At 37.2% G+C, this 14,180-nt stretch overlaps 1 protein-coding gene across 10 annotated transcripts in view; it reads right to left on the bottom strand.

Annotated features, from left to right (window-relative positions):
- BCAS3 (BCAS3 microtubule associated cell migration factor) overlaps positions 1-14,180 on the bottom strand; it is a 664,948-nt gene that overhangs the window by 604,362 nt on the left and 46,406 nt on the right. The window lies entirely within an intron of this gene.

A 14,180-nucleotide genomic window follows, 5' to 3' on the forward strand; every position in this document is an offset into this window, starting at 1 on the left:
AGGGAGTGGAACGGACAGATTAAATTACTGTACATGGTTCTGTAGTTCTTAAAACATTTTCATAATTGCCTAGTGTTTGATGAAATATGCAATATCAGAGAAAACGGCAAACATTATAAAACTAGTTCGAGATACAAAAGAACTTACAACCAATGTAATAAAGATATAAATTCAATAGAGGAAACATACTGATGTTATTTTTTTTTAATAGGCCTGCCATACAATCAGTTTAAAATATCAAAGATGTATATATTATAAAGTAAAAAGTGTATAAATCTTACAATATTACTATAAATCTTCAGAGCTTTTAGAGTAACTACTTTTTAGATTTTTCAGTTTCTATCTGAATTTAAGAGCTGCAAACTATAAATATTTTTGTTTCTTAAATGTTAAGTTGCAGTAACACCTAAATAACCATCATATTCATTTTGTTTATGATAATTACTACAAATTATTTATTAGCAATAAATCCTTCTGTAGCACTTGGGATGCAGACGTGAAGAATGCCAGGACTAACTGTGCAACAACAGCACCACCTATCACCAACGAAACACAGGAAAGCTACAATCTCATTATACCAAACTATAAGAACTTATTTACTCTACAAATACCTTTGTAACTTTTAATTTTCAGAATAAAAACCATGGCCATTATAGTCTACATTATTATAGAAAAAAAATAAAATTTAGAAAAAGTCTTAAAAGGTTATTTAACCTTTTAACAACTTCCTCCACAATGTAGTATCATACATTCTCTGAAAACTAAAAATTAGTCTTTTTCGTTCTAAGCACATTTATGCTAAAAAGTGTAACACTAATGTAATCTAACTATATTATAGATATGTTATTTGCCATTTCCACCTACCTTTATAGATTTTAACAATAGCCAAAAGAATAAAAACACTGCCAAGTCAATTACTTTTTAAAAATACATTATTGTAACAGGTGTTACCCAATATACATGCTATTCCTATTAATAAAATTAAAAATGTTTTATATACCATAGAATTTACGTTAAAATTATATTTCAAGTAATACTTCTCACTTTACATTTATAATAAATTATAGTATTCTAAAACAAAATCCACCACTCTGTACTATTATTTCTATATGCCAGAGTTGTAGTACTTAGCTTTTGGTCCTATCAAGTAAAACCTTCACATTAAAGAAGTGTTAAAAAAAGAAAAAAAAAAAACAAATCTGTCTTAGCATACTCACAATGTGATAAAAGTTTGCTATTGTATTTAATGCACAAGAGCTTACTTTGACATAGAAAAACATTTTGAATCCTGAATACACAATACTTTTCAGCAAAACAGCTTTCAAAGCAAACCTAAATGCCCTATTCTAAGCTTCTATCCTAAATCCTTCCTTACACATAAGGCAACAGGTGAGGGGGGAAAAAAAATTTAGACTGATTTTAAAATGCATCCCCACACTCACGGTCCATTCTTCATTACCTCTAAGGTCCTAGGATCTCTGTTTAATTACAACTTGGGGGAAGGCGTTGGGGGAGCAGAGGAAACATTGTATCACATTTATAGATATTTCTGAATATATTAAAATCAGGATTGTACACCCTACTGAAGTTAGAAGCATAATTCTAAATTATCCTATGTGAGTCACAAAATGTCAAACTTCCTCAAGGAGATAACTTTCCAAATAGTCTGTGTGAATTCTACATTACAGTACCATTTCAGAACAGAAACAGTGTTAACAAAGTTTATACAGATATGATGCATACATTTCAGAAAAGACACAGAGGATGGTTAGTCTTTAAGATTCTGCTTTGGCTAACTTTCTGAATAATAATTTTATACAATACGTTCACCGAAAAAATTGCCTTCAAAATAAGTGCCAAAACTGAATTTATTAGGCTGTCAAGAGTGATTTTTTAGGTTTTAAGAAAAGAGTTCATTAAAAGTGGCAAGGAATCTCAGAGATAAGGATTTCATAGATCCTGAAAAGAAGTATACAAATCTATAAGTTCACTTTTAAACCAACAGTAACAATAAATACAAGAGTAGAACTACAAGAAAGGAGTGTACCAAGCAGTATTCCAACTTCCTGGCAACTGTGGTAACTTGGGGAGAGGAGTGAACAGGGAGAAAACATCTCCAAGAGCTCCTCATGGTCTCTGCCTTTGTTCTTATTGGCATTTTAATTTCTGATGACAGACTTTTGTTGTTTGGGGCATAAACCGGACGTACCAGTTTGGAGGCACAATAAGGAGAACAAAGAATGATTTGTTCACACTGCAGGAAAAAAAATCTTTTCCAACCATAGAAAATAGCTTTCGCATGGTGAAAATATGCAAATTACATACCAAACCAAAAAAGGGGTGGGGGTAGTACAACTCAACTCAACTTAGAATCTCACAACTCAATCTAAGGCAAAAGGAAATTACAACAGCTAAGACAATAATATACACACAGAAAAGGCTATACAAGTTCTGGGGGAGCTGCAGAAGTGCTTTCAGAGAATTCTAAAAGCAAATGAAGGTCATCTTGCCCTCAGAACCAAACTTATTTCTAAAATTCTGATGACTTCTCATAGACTAACTATAATATAGAAAATTCAATCAAATACCAAAGACAATAAAAATACTGCTCTATAATGCTGCATTATTAGCACAGAAGTACATATTCACATCCCTACTTTCCCCTATAGATACTGGTTAAATGGATGTTTGAGGTCTGCAAATGACTTTTTTTTTAGCAAACTTTATAGAAAGGTAACAAACACAGAAAAAAATACGTATATCACAAGTATATGTATAACATGAATTTTAAATGTTAATATACTCTGAACCAGGAGACATCAAGAAACAGAATATTATGGATACTCAGAAAGTCCTGCTATATCTCTTTTCAGTCATAATCCCAACTCAAGAGTGACCATAACTACAATCCTGATTTCTATTACTTTATATAATTTCTACTTGTTCATCTTAATGTAAATAGGTTCACACAGTATGTACCCTTGGGAATAGCTTCTTTCACACATTATTATGCTTATGAAATTAATTCACGTTGTTGCATGCAACTGTAGTTTTTTATTCCTATTGGTATACAGATTTCCACTGTATCAAATTAGTACAATTTTATCCCTTGTACTGCTTATGGCGTTGTTTTTATTTTTTTTACTTCTAGTTTTTAGCTCTTAAGATGTCACAGAAGCCAGGCACAGAGGCTCACGGCTATAACTCCAGCTCTTTGGGAGGCCAAGGTGGGTGGATCACTTGAGGCCATGAGTTTGAGACTACCCTGGCCAACACAGTGAAACCCCATCTCTACTAAAAATACAAAAATTATCAGGGCATGGTGGCACACGACTGTAATCCCAGCTACTTTTGGGAGGCTAAGGTGGGAGTATTGCTTGAACCCAGGAAGCGGAGGTTGCAGTGAGCCAAGATCGCACCATTGCACTACAGCCTGGGCAACAGAGCAAGACTCGATCAAAAAAAGAAAAAAAAAAAAGAAGTCAAGGAAAATTGTAAAAGATGTTGAAATGGTGAAAAGATTATTATGTGTTCTGTGTGTTTTTTCTATGGATTACCAAGAGCTCTCTAGCAGACCCTTTGGGGTTATCTGATTCTACAGGGGATCTACACTTTGTCTTTGACTGGGCTACTGTACAATACTCTAAGTTGTAGAAAACTGATAGTAAAGGAATTGATTCTTGTGCACAGAAATGAAAATGAATTTTGTCTGGCAGAGATACAATTCTACAGAATTCCACTCGGTAGAAATGATTATTCCAAACAGTACATTTTAGTGCCAACAGAATATTAACCAAGTTTTTTATCTATTAAAAAATTCATTTCAGTATTCCTAATTGCCTCTCTGTGATAGTCACCTTCTCCTTTGAACTGTAATAGCATCCCAAATCCCTAATCAATGAGTTTAAAAAGTGCAGGATATCTATCCCTTATATAGTTGTATGAGAATCACTGCTTTGCCATTTTGAAAACAACATAATAAAGAATATTGCTGTAATTATTCTCACAAATGTCTTTTAGTAAACATGTATACATATTTCTCTTGGATATATATCTAGTAGAGTAACTGCTTCTGTGTATTGGGGCAGGCATATGTGTATCTTTTGCAGATCTTAACAAAATTGTTTTCCAATGTGAATGTACCAATTTATACTTCCATCAGCAACATACAAGAATTTTATCTGCTCCACATACTAGCCAATATTTAATGTCAGCCATTCTGGTGGGTGTCCAGAAATTATGGATTTAAATCAACAGATGCATGTGAATAAAATGCATAAATCAGTCTCCAATGGATATGTAATTCTGCCTCAAAGTAAATATATACACAAACAGTTGGCCGGGCGCGGTGGCTCAAGCCTGTAATCCCAGCACTGTGGGAGGCCGAGGCGGGTGGATCATGAGGTCAAGAGATCGAGACCATCCTGGTCAACATGGTGAAACCCCATCTCTACTAAAAAAAAAATACAAAAAATAAGCTGGGCATGGTGGTGTGTGCCTCTAATCCCAGCTACTCAGGAGGCTGAGGCAGGAGAATTGCCTGAACCCAGGAGGCGGAGGTTGCAGTGAGCCAAGATGGCGCCATTGCACTCCAGCCTGGGTAACAAGAGCGAAACTCCGTCTCAAAAAAAAAAAAAAAAAACAAATAGTCTTTATTATAATGACCCTCCATGAGGGCAGATGATGTAAGACTTTTGTCCTGAAGGACCATAGATAGGTATGATAGCACAGAATGTTAATGAGATTCAAGCACTCAATTAAGCAGCTCTTTGAACGAGTATTTTTTTTTGTACATAATGAAATTCATATCTTAATTCCAAATATAATAATGACAAATCCTTCCCTCAAACTAAGGTGCAATGATTAGGTTATAGCAACACAATGTCCTCTGAAGCAGAAAGGCATTGATTTGTAAAAATTCAGACTTCCAGTTTCCAGGCCAACACATATGGAGCTCAGAAGACTTCACTTAGATCTGACCACAAGTAAAAGCTGAACAGCTCTCCTTACATCCGTCAGAAAAACGAGGTCATAGAGCAAACTGCTGCCCCAAAAATTGGAGAGAGAGATAGGCAGATACAAAGAATCACAATTTACCAGAGCAGAAATCCACAAGCAGAAACCTTCACAGGAACCAGTACCGAGGTAGGAACACCTAAACTGTGATTCACAAATTTCTAGAGGCTCAATGTTGACAAGACATTGTAAAATGTAAAAACTAAAAATTGTGAAAAGTAAAAATTCCAGGGAGACCAAGACCTGGTGGGCCCTTGCACGGATGTGTTTTACCCCCAACAGCTCCACCAGGCCCTAACACCCAATACTGAATAAAAATCCTCCTGAGCCTCGATTTTTTCACACCTGGCAGTGGGTGTGAAAATGGAACCATCTTGAAATACACCCGACCAGATCATTCTGTTCTTAACAAAGCCTGCCCTTGACAGAAACTATTTTATGAGAGCCTAACTTGCTGGGGCAGAGATTAACCTACCTGGGGAAAGGTAAATACCCAACTCCAGTCTCCACTTACCTTCCTGTCTCACCCAAGGGTGTTAAAAAACACACCACACACACTCAAAAAAATTCTGAGAAGCAAATGACTAAAACTTACCCACAGGACTACAGAACACTTTCCCTCCCCACACACCACCACTCAATTACTAATGGCCCATTTACCATAGTTTCTTTTCCCCAATACATCATATCCTCCTTTTTTTTTTTTTTTTTTTTTTTTTTGAGATAGGGTCTCACTCTTTCACCCAGGCTGGAGTGCAGTAGCAAGATGTCAGCTCACTGCTACCTCTGCCACCCTGGGCTCAAGCGATTCTCCCACCTCAGCCTCTTGAGTAGTTGGAACTATAGGTGCCTACCACCATGCCCAGCTGATTTTTTTGTATGTTTTGGTAGAGACGCGGTTTCACCATATTGCCCAACCTAGTCTTGAACTCCTGGCCTCAGTGATCTGCCCACCTCAGCCTCCCAAACTGCTGGGATTATAGGTGTGAACCACCACACATGGACCATATCTTCCTTTTAACAAAAAATTAGAAAGCATAATAAAAGGCAAACAAAGCAATTTGAAGACACTAAACAAGCATCAGAACCAGAATCAGAACAGGTAAGCTCAGAGAATAGCATGCAGGATAAAAGCCCCCAAAAAAATCCTACACCAAGGCATATTATTTTCAAATCGCAAACAATCAAAGACAAAGAAAAAATCTTGAAAGAAGCCAGAGGAAAAAAAAATTTTATAGAAGAGCAAGGATAAGAATTACATTGCCTTTTCACTAAGAGTGAAATACTTAAGAGTCTTGTGGGGGAAAAAAAAACCCAGCGACCTCTAATTCTGTATTCTGAAAAATCACCCTTCAAAAACAAAAGACAAAAACTCTCAGACAAACAGAAACTGGGGGAATTTGTTGCTGGTAGACCTGCCTTGCAAGAAATGTTAAAAGTTCTCCAGAGAAAAGGGAAACAATATAGGTCAGAAACTCAGATTTACATAAGGAAATAAAAGCATCAGAGAAGAATTAGTGAAGGTAAAATAAAACATTTTTCTTATTAATTTTTTTACACATAAAAGTTTGTTCAAAACAATAGCAACAATGTACTCAATTATGTATGTATGTGTGGTATTGTGGTATTGTGTGTATAGATATATGGGCTCATGCATAAGTGAAACAAATGACAGCAATGATACAAGAAACAAAAGAGAATTAGGAATAGTTTGTTAATATTAGGTATTGTACTACCCATGAAGCAGTATAGTGTTATTTGAAAGTGGACTTGGATTGGTTGCAAATGTATTGCAAACTCTAGGGCAATCACTAAAAGAATTTTAAAATGTAGTATAAATGACATGCTAAAAAAGGTAAGAAACAATATCATACAAAATGCTCAATTAAACTAAAAAGGCAGCAAAATTGTGGAAGAGGAAAAAAAAGAATGAAAAAAAAGCAACAATAAAAAAAATAAAATTTGCCAGCCAAGGTGGCTTGCTACATGGAAGACTGAGGCAGGAGGATCAATTAAGCCAAGGCTACAGTGACCTACAATCATGCCACTGCACTCCAGCCTGGGCAGCAGATCAAGATCCTTTCATTAGAAAAAATAAAAATAAAAACAAAGGCAACAAGTAAACAGGAACAAATATGATAGCTATTTATCCATCTATATCAATAATCACATTAAACATCAATGGTCTAAATATGTCAATTAAACAACAGAGACTGTGAAAGTGGATTAAAATACAAGACCTAACGGTATGGTGTATAGAAGAAATTCACTTTAACCATAAAGACAGATTAAAAGTAACAGGATGTAGGAAGATATACCGTGCTAACACTAATCAAAAGAAAGCAACCACAGCTGTATTAACTTCAGACACAGTAGATTTCAGGGAAAAGAAAGTTATCAGGGAAAAGGGGAGATATTACATAATGATAAAGGGGCCAATACTCCAAGAAGACTTAATTGGTGTTTACTGCATATGTGCCTAATGACACAAAATACATACTGCAAAAAAAAGAATTGCAAAGAGAAAGAGATGAATCCACTATTAGAGTTAGAGATTCTAACACCCCTCTATCTGAAATGAACAGATCCAGCAGGCAGAAAAGCACAAAAGGACATAGTTGAACTCAACAGCACCATCAGTCGACTGAATATAATTGACATCTATAAACTACTTCCTTTTTTTTTTTTTTTCATTTCATTTTAGGTTTTGGGGTGCATGTGAAGAACATGTAAGATTGTTGCATAGGTACACACACGGCAGCGTGATTTGCTGCCTTCCTCCCCTTCACCTATATCTGGCATTTCTCCCCATGCTATCTCTCCCCAACTCCCCACCCCCCGCTGTCCCTCCCCTAACTACTTCTTACAACAGTAGCAGAATAAACATTCTTCAGACACACATGGAACATTCACTAAGATAGGGCATCTTCTAGACCACAAAACACACCTTAACAAATTTAAAAGAACAGGCTGGGCACCGTGGCTCATGCCTGTAATCCCAGTACTTTGGGAGGCTGAGGCAGGCAGCTCAACGGAGGTCAAGGGTTTGAGACCAGCCTGGCCAACATGGTGAAACCCTATTTCTACTAAAAATACAAAAATTAGCCAGGCATGGTAGTGCATGCCTGTAATCCCAGCTACTCAAGAGGCTGAAGCAGAAGAACCGCTTGAACCCAGGAGACAGGGGTTGCCATGAGCAGAGATTGCACCATTGCACTCCAGCCTGGGCAACAAGAGAGAGACTCTGTTTCAAAAAATAATAATAATAAATACAATACAATAAAATAAATTTAAAATAAAAAAATAAAAGAACAGAAATCACACAATGACCACAATGGAATTATTAAAGTAGAAATTAGAATCAGAAAGATAGCAGGAAAATAACCAAATATTTGAAGATTAAACAACATAATTCTAAGTAGCACATACGTCAAAGAAGAAAGCTCTAGAAAATGTTTAAATATTTTAACTAAATGAAAATACCACTCATCAAAATTTGTGAAATGCAGTGAAAGCAGTGCATAGAGGGAAATCTGTAGCCTGACTGAATATATTAGAAAACAAGAAAGATCTAAAATTAACAATCTAACCTTCCACCTTAAAAAACTAGAAAAAGAAGAGCAAATTGAATCCAAAGTAAGCAGAAGAAAATAAATAATATAAAATAGAGTAGAAATCAATGAAATTGAAAAGGAAATCAATAGAGAAAAATCAATGAAACCAAAGGCTGGTTCTTTGAAAAGATGAATAAAATTAAGACTCTAGGCAAGCTAATTGAAAAAGACAGAGCAAATGCACAAAATACTAATATTGGAAATGAAAGACAGGAGGCTGGGCTCGGTGGCTCACACCTGTAATCCTAGCACTTTGGGAGGCCGTGAATCATCTCAGGTCAAGAGTTTGAGACCAGCCAGGCCAACATGGCGAAACCCTGTCTCTACTAAAAATACAAAAATTAGCCAGGTGCAGTGGCATGCACCTGTAATCCCAGCTACTTGGGAAGCTGAAGCAGGAGAATCGCTTGAACCTGGGAGGTGGAGGTTGCAGTGAGCTGATATCGCGCCAGTGTACTCCAGCCTGGGCAACAGAGCAAGACTCGGTCTCAAAAATAAGTAAGTAAATAAATAAATAAAAAGAAAGAAATCAAAGAAGGGAGAGCACAAACATCCTACAGGCACTAATAGGATAATAAAGGAATATTACAAACAACTCTATGCCCACAAGTTTAATAACCTAGATGAAATGAACCAACTCCTTGAAAGACACAGTCTGCCAAAACTCACACAAGAATAGACAAAGTATAATAAGAATTATAGGCTGGGCATGGTGGCTCACACCTGTAATCCAAGCACTTTGGGAGGCCAAGGCAGGAGGATCGCTTGAGTCCAGGAGTTTGAGGTTAACAGTGAGCTATGATCATGCCACTGCACTCCAGCCTGGGTGACAAAGTGAAACCCTGACTCTGAAAATAAAATAAAGAACCACGTGGAATTCATACCAGGTATGCAAAACTGGTTCAATATTCAAAAAATGTTGAACGGCTCACTTACACTCACTTAATGGCTCACTTAACATAAACCATCACATCAATAAGCTACACACAGCCAAATAATAGATTCAGAAAAAGCATATGACAAAATCCAACATCTATTTATGAAAAAAAAAAAAAAAAAACTCCTCAAAAACTAGGAATAGAAAGGAACCTCAACCTGATTAAAGAACATCTACAAAGAAACATTGAGATACCATCTCACACCAGTTAGAATGGCGATCATTAAAAAATCTGGAGACAACAGATGCTAGAGGATGTGGAGAAATAGGAACACTTTTGCACTTTTGGTAGGAGTGTAAATTAGTTCAACCATTGTGGAAGACAGTGTGGTGATTCCTCAAGGATCTAGAACTAGAAATTCCATTTGACCCAGCAATCCCATTACTGGGTATATACCCAAAGGATTATAAATCATTCTATTATAAAGACATATACATATGTACGTTCACTGTAGCACTGTTTACAATAGCAAAGACGCAGAACCAACCCAAATGCCCATCAATGATAGACTGGATAAAGAAAATGTGGCACATACATACCATGGAATACTACGAAGCCATAAAAAGGGATGAGTTCATGTCCTTTGTAGGGGTATGGATGAATCTGGAAACCATTATTCGCAGCAAACTGACACAAGAACAGAAAACCAAACACCGCATATTCTCATTTATAGGCGAGTGTTGAACAATGAGAACACATGGGCACAGGGAAGGAAACGTCACTGGGGTCTGCTGGGGTGTGGGGGTGTAGAAGAGAGACAGCGGGGGTGGGGAGGTTAGGAAGGGATAACATTGGGAGAAATCCTAATGTAGGTGATGGGGGGATGGAGGCAGCAAGCCACCATGGCATATGTTTACCTATGCAATAATCCTGCAAGATCCGCACATGTACCCCAGAACTTAAAGTACAATTTTAAAAAGTCCAGCTAACATCACTTACCTGTAATCCCAGCACTTTAGGAAGTAGAGCTGGGTGGATCGCTTGAGCGCAGAGTTTGAGACAAGCCTGGGCAACATGGGGAAACCCTATCTCTATAAAAAATACAAAAATTAGTGCTGCATGGTGGCATGCACTTGTGGTCCCAGCTACTCAGGAGCCTGAGGTGGGAGGATCACCTGAGCCCAGAAGGCAGGGTTTGTAATAAGCTGAGATCATGCCACTGTATTAAAGTCTAGGTGACAGATTGAGACCCTGTCTCAAAAATAAAATAAAACAAGAAATCATAGTTAACTATGAGAAACTCGAGGCTATCCCACTAACAAAAGGAACAAGGCAAGGATGTCCCCTCTCACCAGGTTTTTTAACATGATCCTAGCTAACACAGTAAGACAAGAAAAGGAAACGAAATGTATAAAAATCGGAAAGATAGAAATAAAACTGTCTTTGTTCACAGAAGATATGATCATCTATGTATAAAATACAAAAAATTCAACAACAACAAAAAAAGCTGGAGCTAATAAGGAATTACAGCAAGGTTGCAGAATACAAAGTTAATATTCAAAAGTCACTTTCTTATATCCAAGCATTAAACAAGTGGAATTTGAAATTTTAAAAAAAAATACATTACCATATACATTAGTGCCACCAAAAATGAAATAATTAGGTATAGATCTAATAAAATATGTACACAATCTATATGAGAAAAACTATAAAACTGATGAAACATATCAAAAAAGAACTAAATAAATGAAGAGACATTCCATATTCATTGATAGGAAGACTCAATATTGTAAAGATGTCAGTTCTTTCCAACTTAATGTATATATTCAATGTAATCCAAATCCAAATCAAAGCAAGTTATTCTGTACCTACTGACAAATCAATTTTAAAGTTCCTATGGAAAGGCAAAAATTCAGAATAGCTGACTAAATACTGAAGGAGAAAACAAAGTCATAAGACCGATGCTAACTGGTTTCAAGACTTACAAGCTACAGTAACCAAAATAGTGTAGTATTGGTGAAAGACTAGATAATCAGATCAATGGGACAGAACAGAGTTCACAAATAGACCCACATAAATACAGTCAATTAATCTTTGACAAAATAGCACAGATAATATAATGGAGCCAAGCCAGTCTTTTCAACAAACAGTGCTGAAACAACCGGATATCCACATGCAATAAAATGAACATAGATACAGACCTGACCCTTCACAAAAATTAACTCCAAAAGGATTACAAACCTAAATGTGAAACGTGAAACTCTAAAACTCAAAAAATAACATAGGAGTCTGGGCACAGTGGTTCACTCCTATAATCCCAGCACTTTGGGATGCTGAGGTTGGAGGACTGCTTGAGGCCAACGGTTTGAGAGCAGCCTGGGCAACATAGCAAGACTCCATCTCTACTAAAGATTGAAAAAATAGCTGGGTGTGGTAGTGTGCACCTATCGTCCTAGCTACTCAGGAAGCTGAGGCGGGAGGATCACTTGAGCCCAGAATTTAAAGCTGTAGCAAGCTAGGATCAAATTACTGCGCAGTAGAAGCCTGGATAGTACAGCAAGACTCTAGCTGGGGGTTAGAGCAAGACTCTAGCCTGGGAAGTAGAGCAAAACTTTGTCTCTAAAAATAAGTAAACAAATTAATGTAGGAGAAAACCTATTTGATACTGGGTATAGCGATGACTTTTTTGATACACCAAAAGCACCATCTGTGTAAGTAAAAAAAAAAACGACAAGCTAGACTTGGTTAAAATTTAAAACTTCTGTGCTCCAAAAGACAATGTCAAGAGAATAAGCCAAGCCATAAACTGAGAAAATATTTGCAAAAGACACATCTGATAAAGTATTATTGTCTAAAATATACAAAGAATTTTTTTTTTTTTTTTTTTTTTTTTTTTTTTGAGACTGGGTTTCACTCTCTTGGCCAGGCTGGTCTTAAACTCCTGACCTTGTGATCCACCCACCTCGGCCTCTCAAAGTGCTGGGATTACAGGCATGTGCCACCATGCACCGGCACCAAGAACTTTTAAAACTCAACGATAAGAAAACAACCTGATTTTGTTTGGAGACAGGGTCTAGCTCTGTCACCCAGGCTGGAGTGCAGTGGCGTGATCACTGCTCATTGCAGCCTCGACTTCCTGGGCTCAAGCATTTCCCCCACCTCAGCCTCCCAAGTAGCTGGGACCATGGGTACATGCCACCATGCCCCGATAACTTTTTTAAAATTCTGTTGTAGAAGGGGGTATCTCACAAAGTTGCTCAAGCTGGTTTCAAACTCTCCTGGACTCAAGCAATCTTCCTACCTCAGCCTCTGAAAGTGCTAGGATTATAAGTGTGAGCTACCACACCCAACCAAAGATCCAGTATTTAACATGGGCCACTAGACATGGAAGACAATAGGAAAAGAATGCCTCACGTTTAACTCGAGCGCATTTTGCCTTTCTGTCAAAAATACCTTTGATTTCAGAGTATTCTGAATTAGTGACTGCTCTAATTTCACCTGGGAAGACAGAGAGCAAGAGCAGCCAATACCTGAGACCCTGAAAATTTTAGTCTTATTCCAAAAATCAGGTCCTCTCACAATATAAAATATGAAAAGTAGGCCAGGTACAGTGACTCACACCTGTAATCCCAGCACTTTGGGAGGCTGAGGCAGGCAGATCATCTGAGGTCGAGAGCTCGAGACCAGCCTGACCAACATGAAGAAACCCCATATCTACAAAAAATACAAAATTAGCTGGGTGTGGTGGCCCATGCCTGTAATCCCAGCTACTCGGGAGGCTGAGGCAGGAGAATCGCTTGAACCTGGGAGGCAGAGGTTGCAGCAACCCAGGCAAACAGTACGAGACTCCAAATCAAAAAAAAAAAAAAATCCCACAAATAAATGTTAATCTTCTCTAATAGGAAGAAAAAAAAATCAAGGATAAAAGGTAAAAATATAGAGACTAGAGAAAGGAAATCTACAAAGGAATTCGGTTCCTAAAGCAAAAAAAATACCTCACATAACCCATTTAAATATACACATGAAGGCCAGGAGGTGCCCTCCTATAATCCCAGCACAATAGGAGGGCAAGGTGGGCAGATCACCTGAGGCCAGACATTTGAGACCAGCCTGGCCAACATGGAGAAACCCCATCTCTACTAAAAATTTAAAAATTAGCTGGGCATGATGGCACATGCCTGTAATCCCAGATACTTGGGAGGCTGAGGCATGAGAATTGCTTGAACTGGGAGGTGGAGGTTGCAGTGAGCCAAGGTTATGCCACTGCACTCCAGCATGGACGACAGAACAGACTTTGTCTCAATAAATAAATAAATAAACACATGTATAGTTATCAATTTATTAATTATTTCACATGTACTAATCATACAGATACAACTGGAAGAAAAGAAGTTCCTTAAAAAGAAGATTGATTCATTATAGTTTTTTAACTTAATAACAATAATTTACTTTTAATTAGAGAGAAATTGTAAAAATGTAAAGGAGAATATGGGAAGCATGGCAGATATCATCTTATACTAAGGAATTCAGTAAAGAAGCAACAAAAATAACTCACCTAGCTACATGAGTGGCCACAGTAACTACAGAGCCAGCTCTACTGAAAGCCGAGAATCTCTCCCTAGAACCACCCTGTAAGCCAATTTGATAATATATTTTCATTTTATAGACAAGG

Source organism: Sapajus apella, unplaced genomic scaffold, assembly GCF_009761245.1.
Source record: "Sapajus apella isolate SASKATOON/1434 unplaced genomic scaffold, GSC_monkey_1.0 scaffold12, whole genome shotgun sequence".
Taxonomy (NCBI): Eukaryota; Metazoa; Chordata; class Mammalia; order Primates; family Cebidae; genus Sapajus; species Sapajus apella.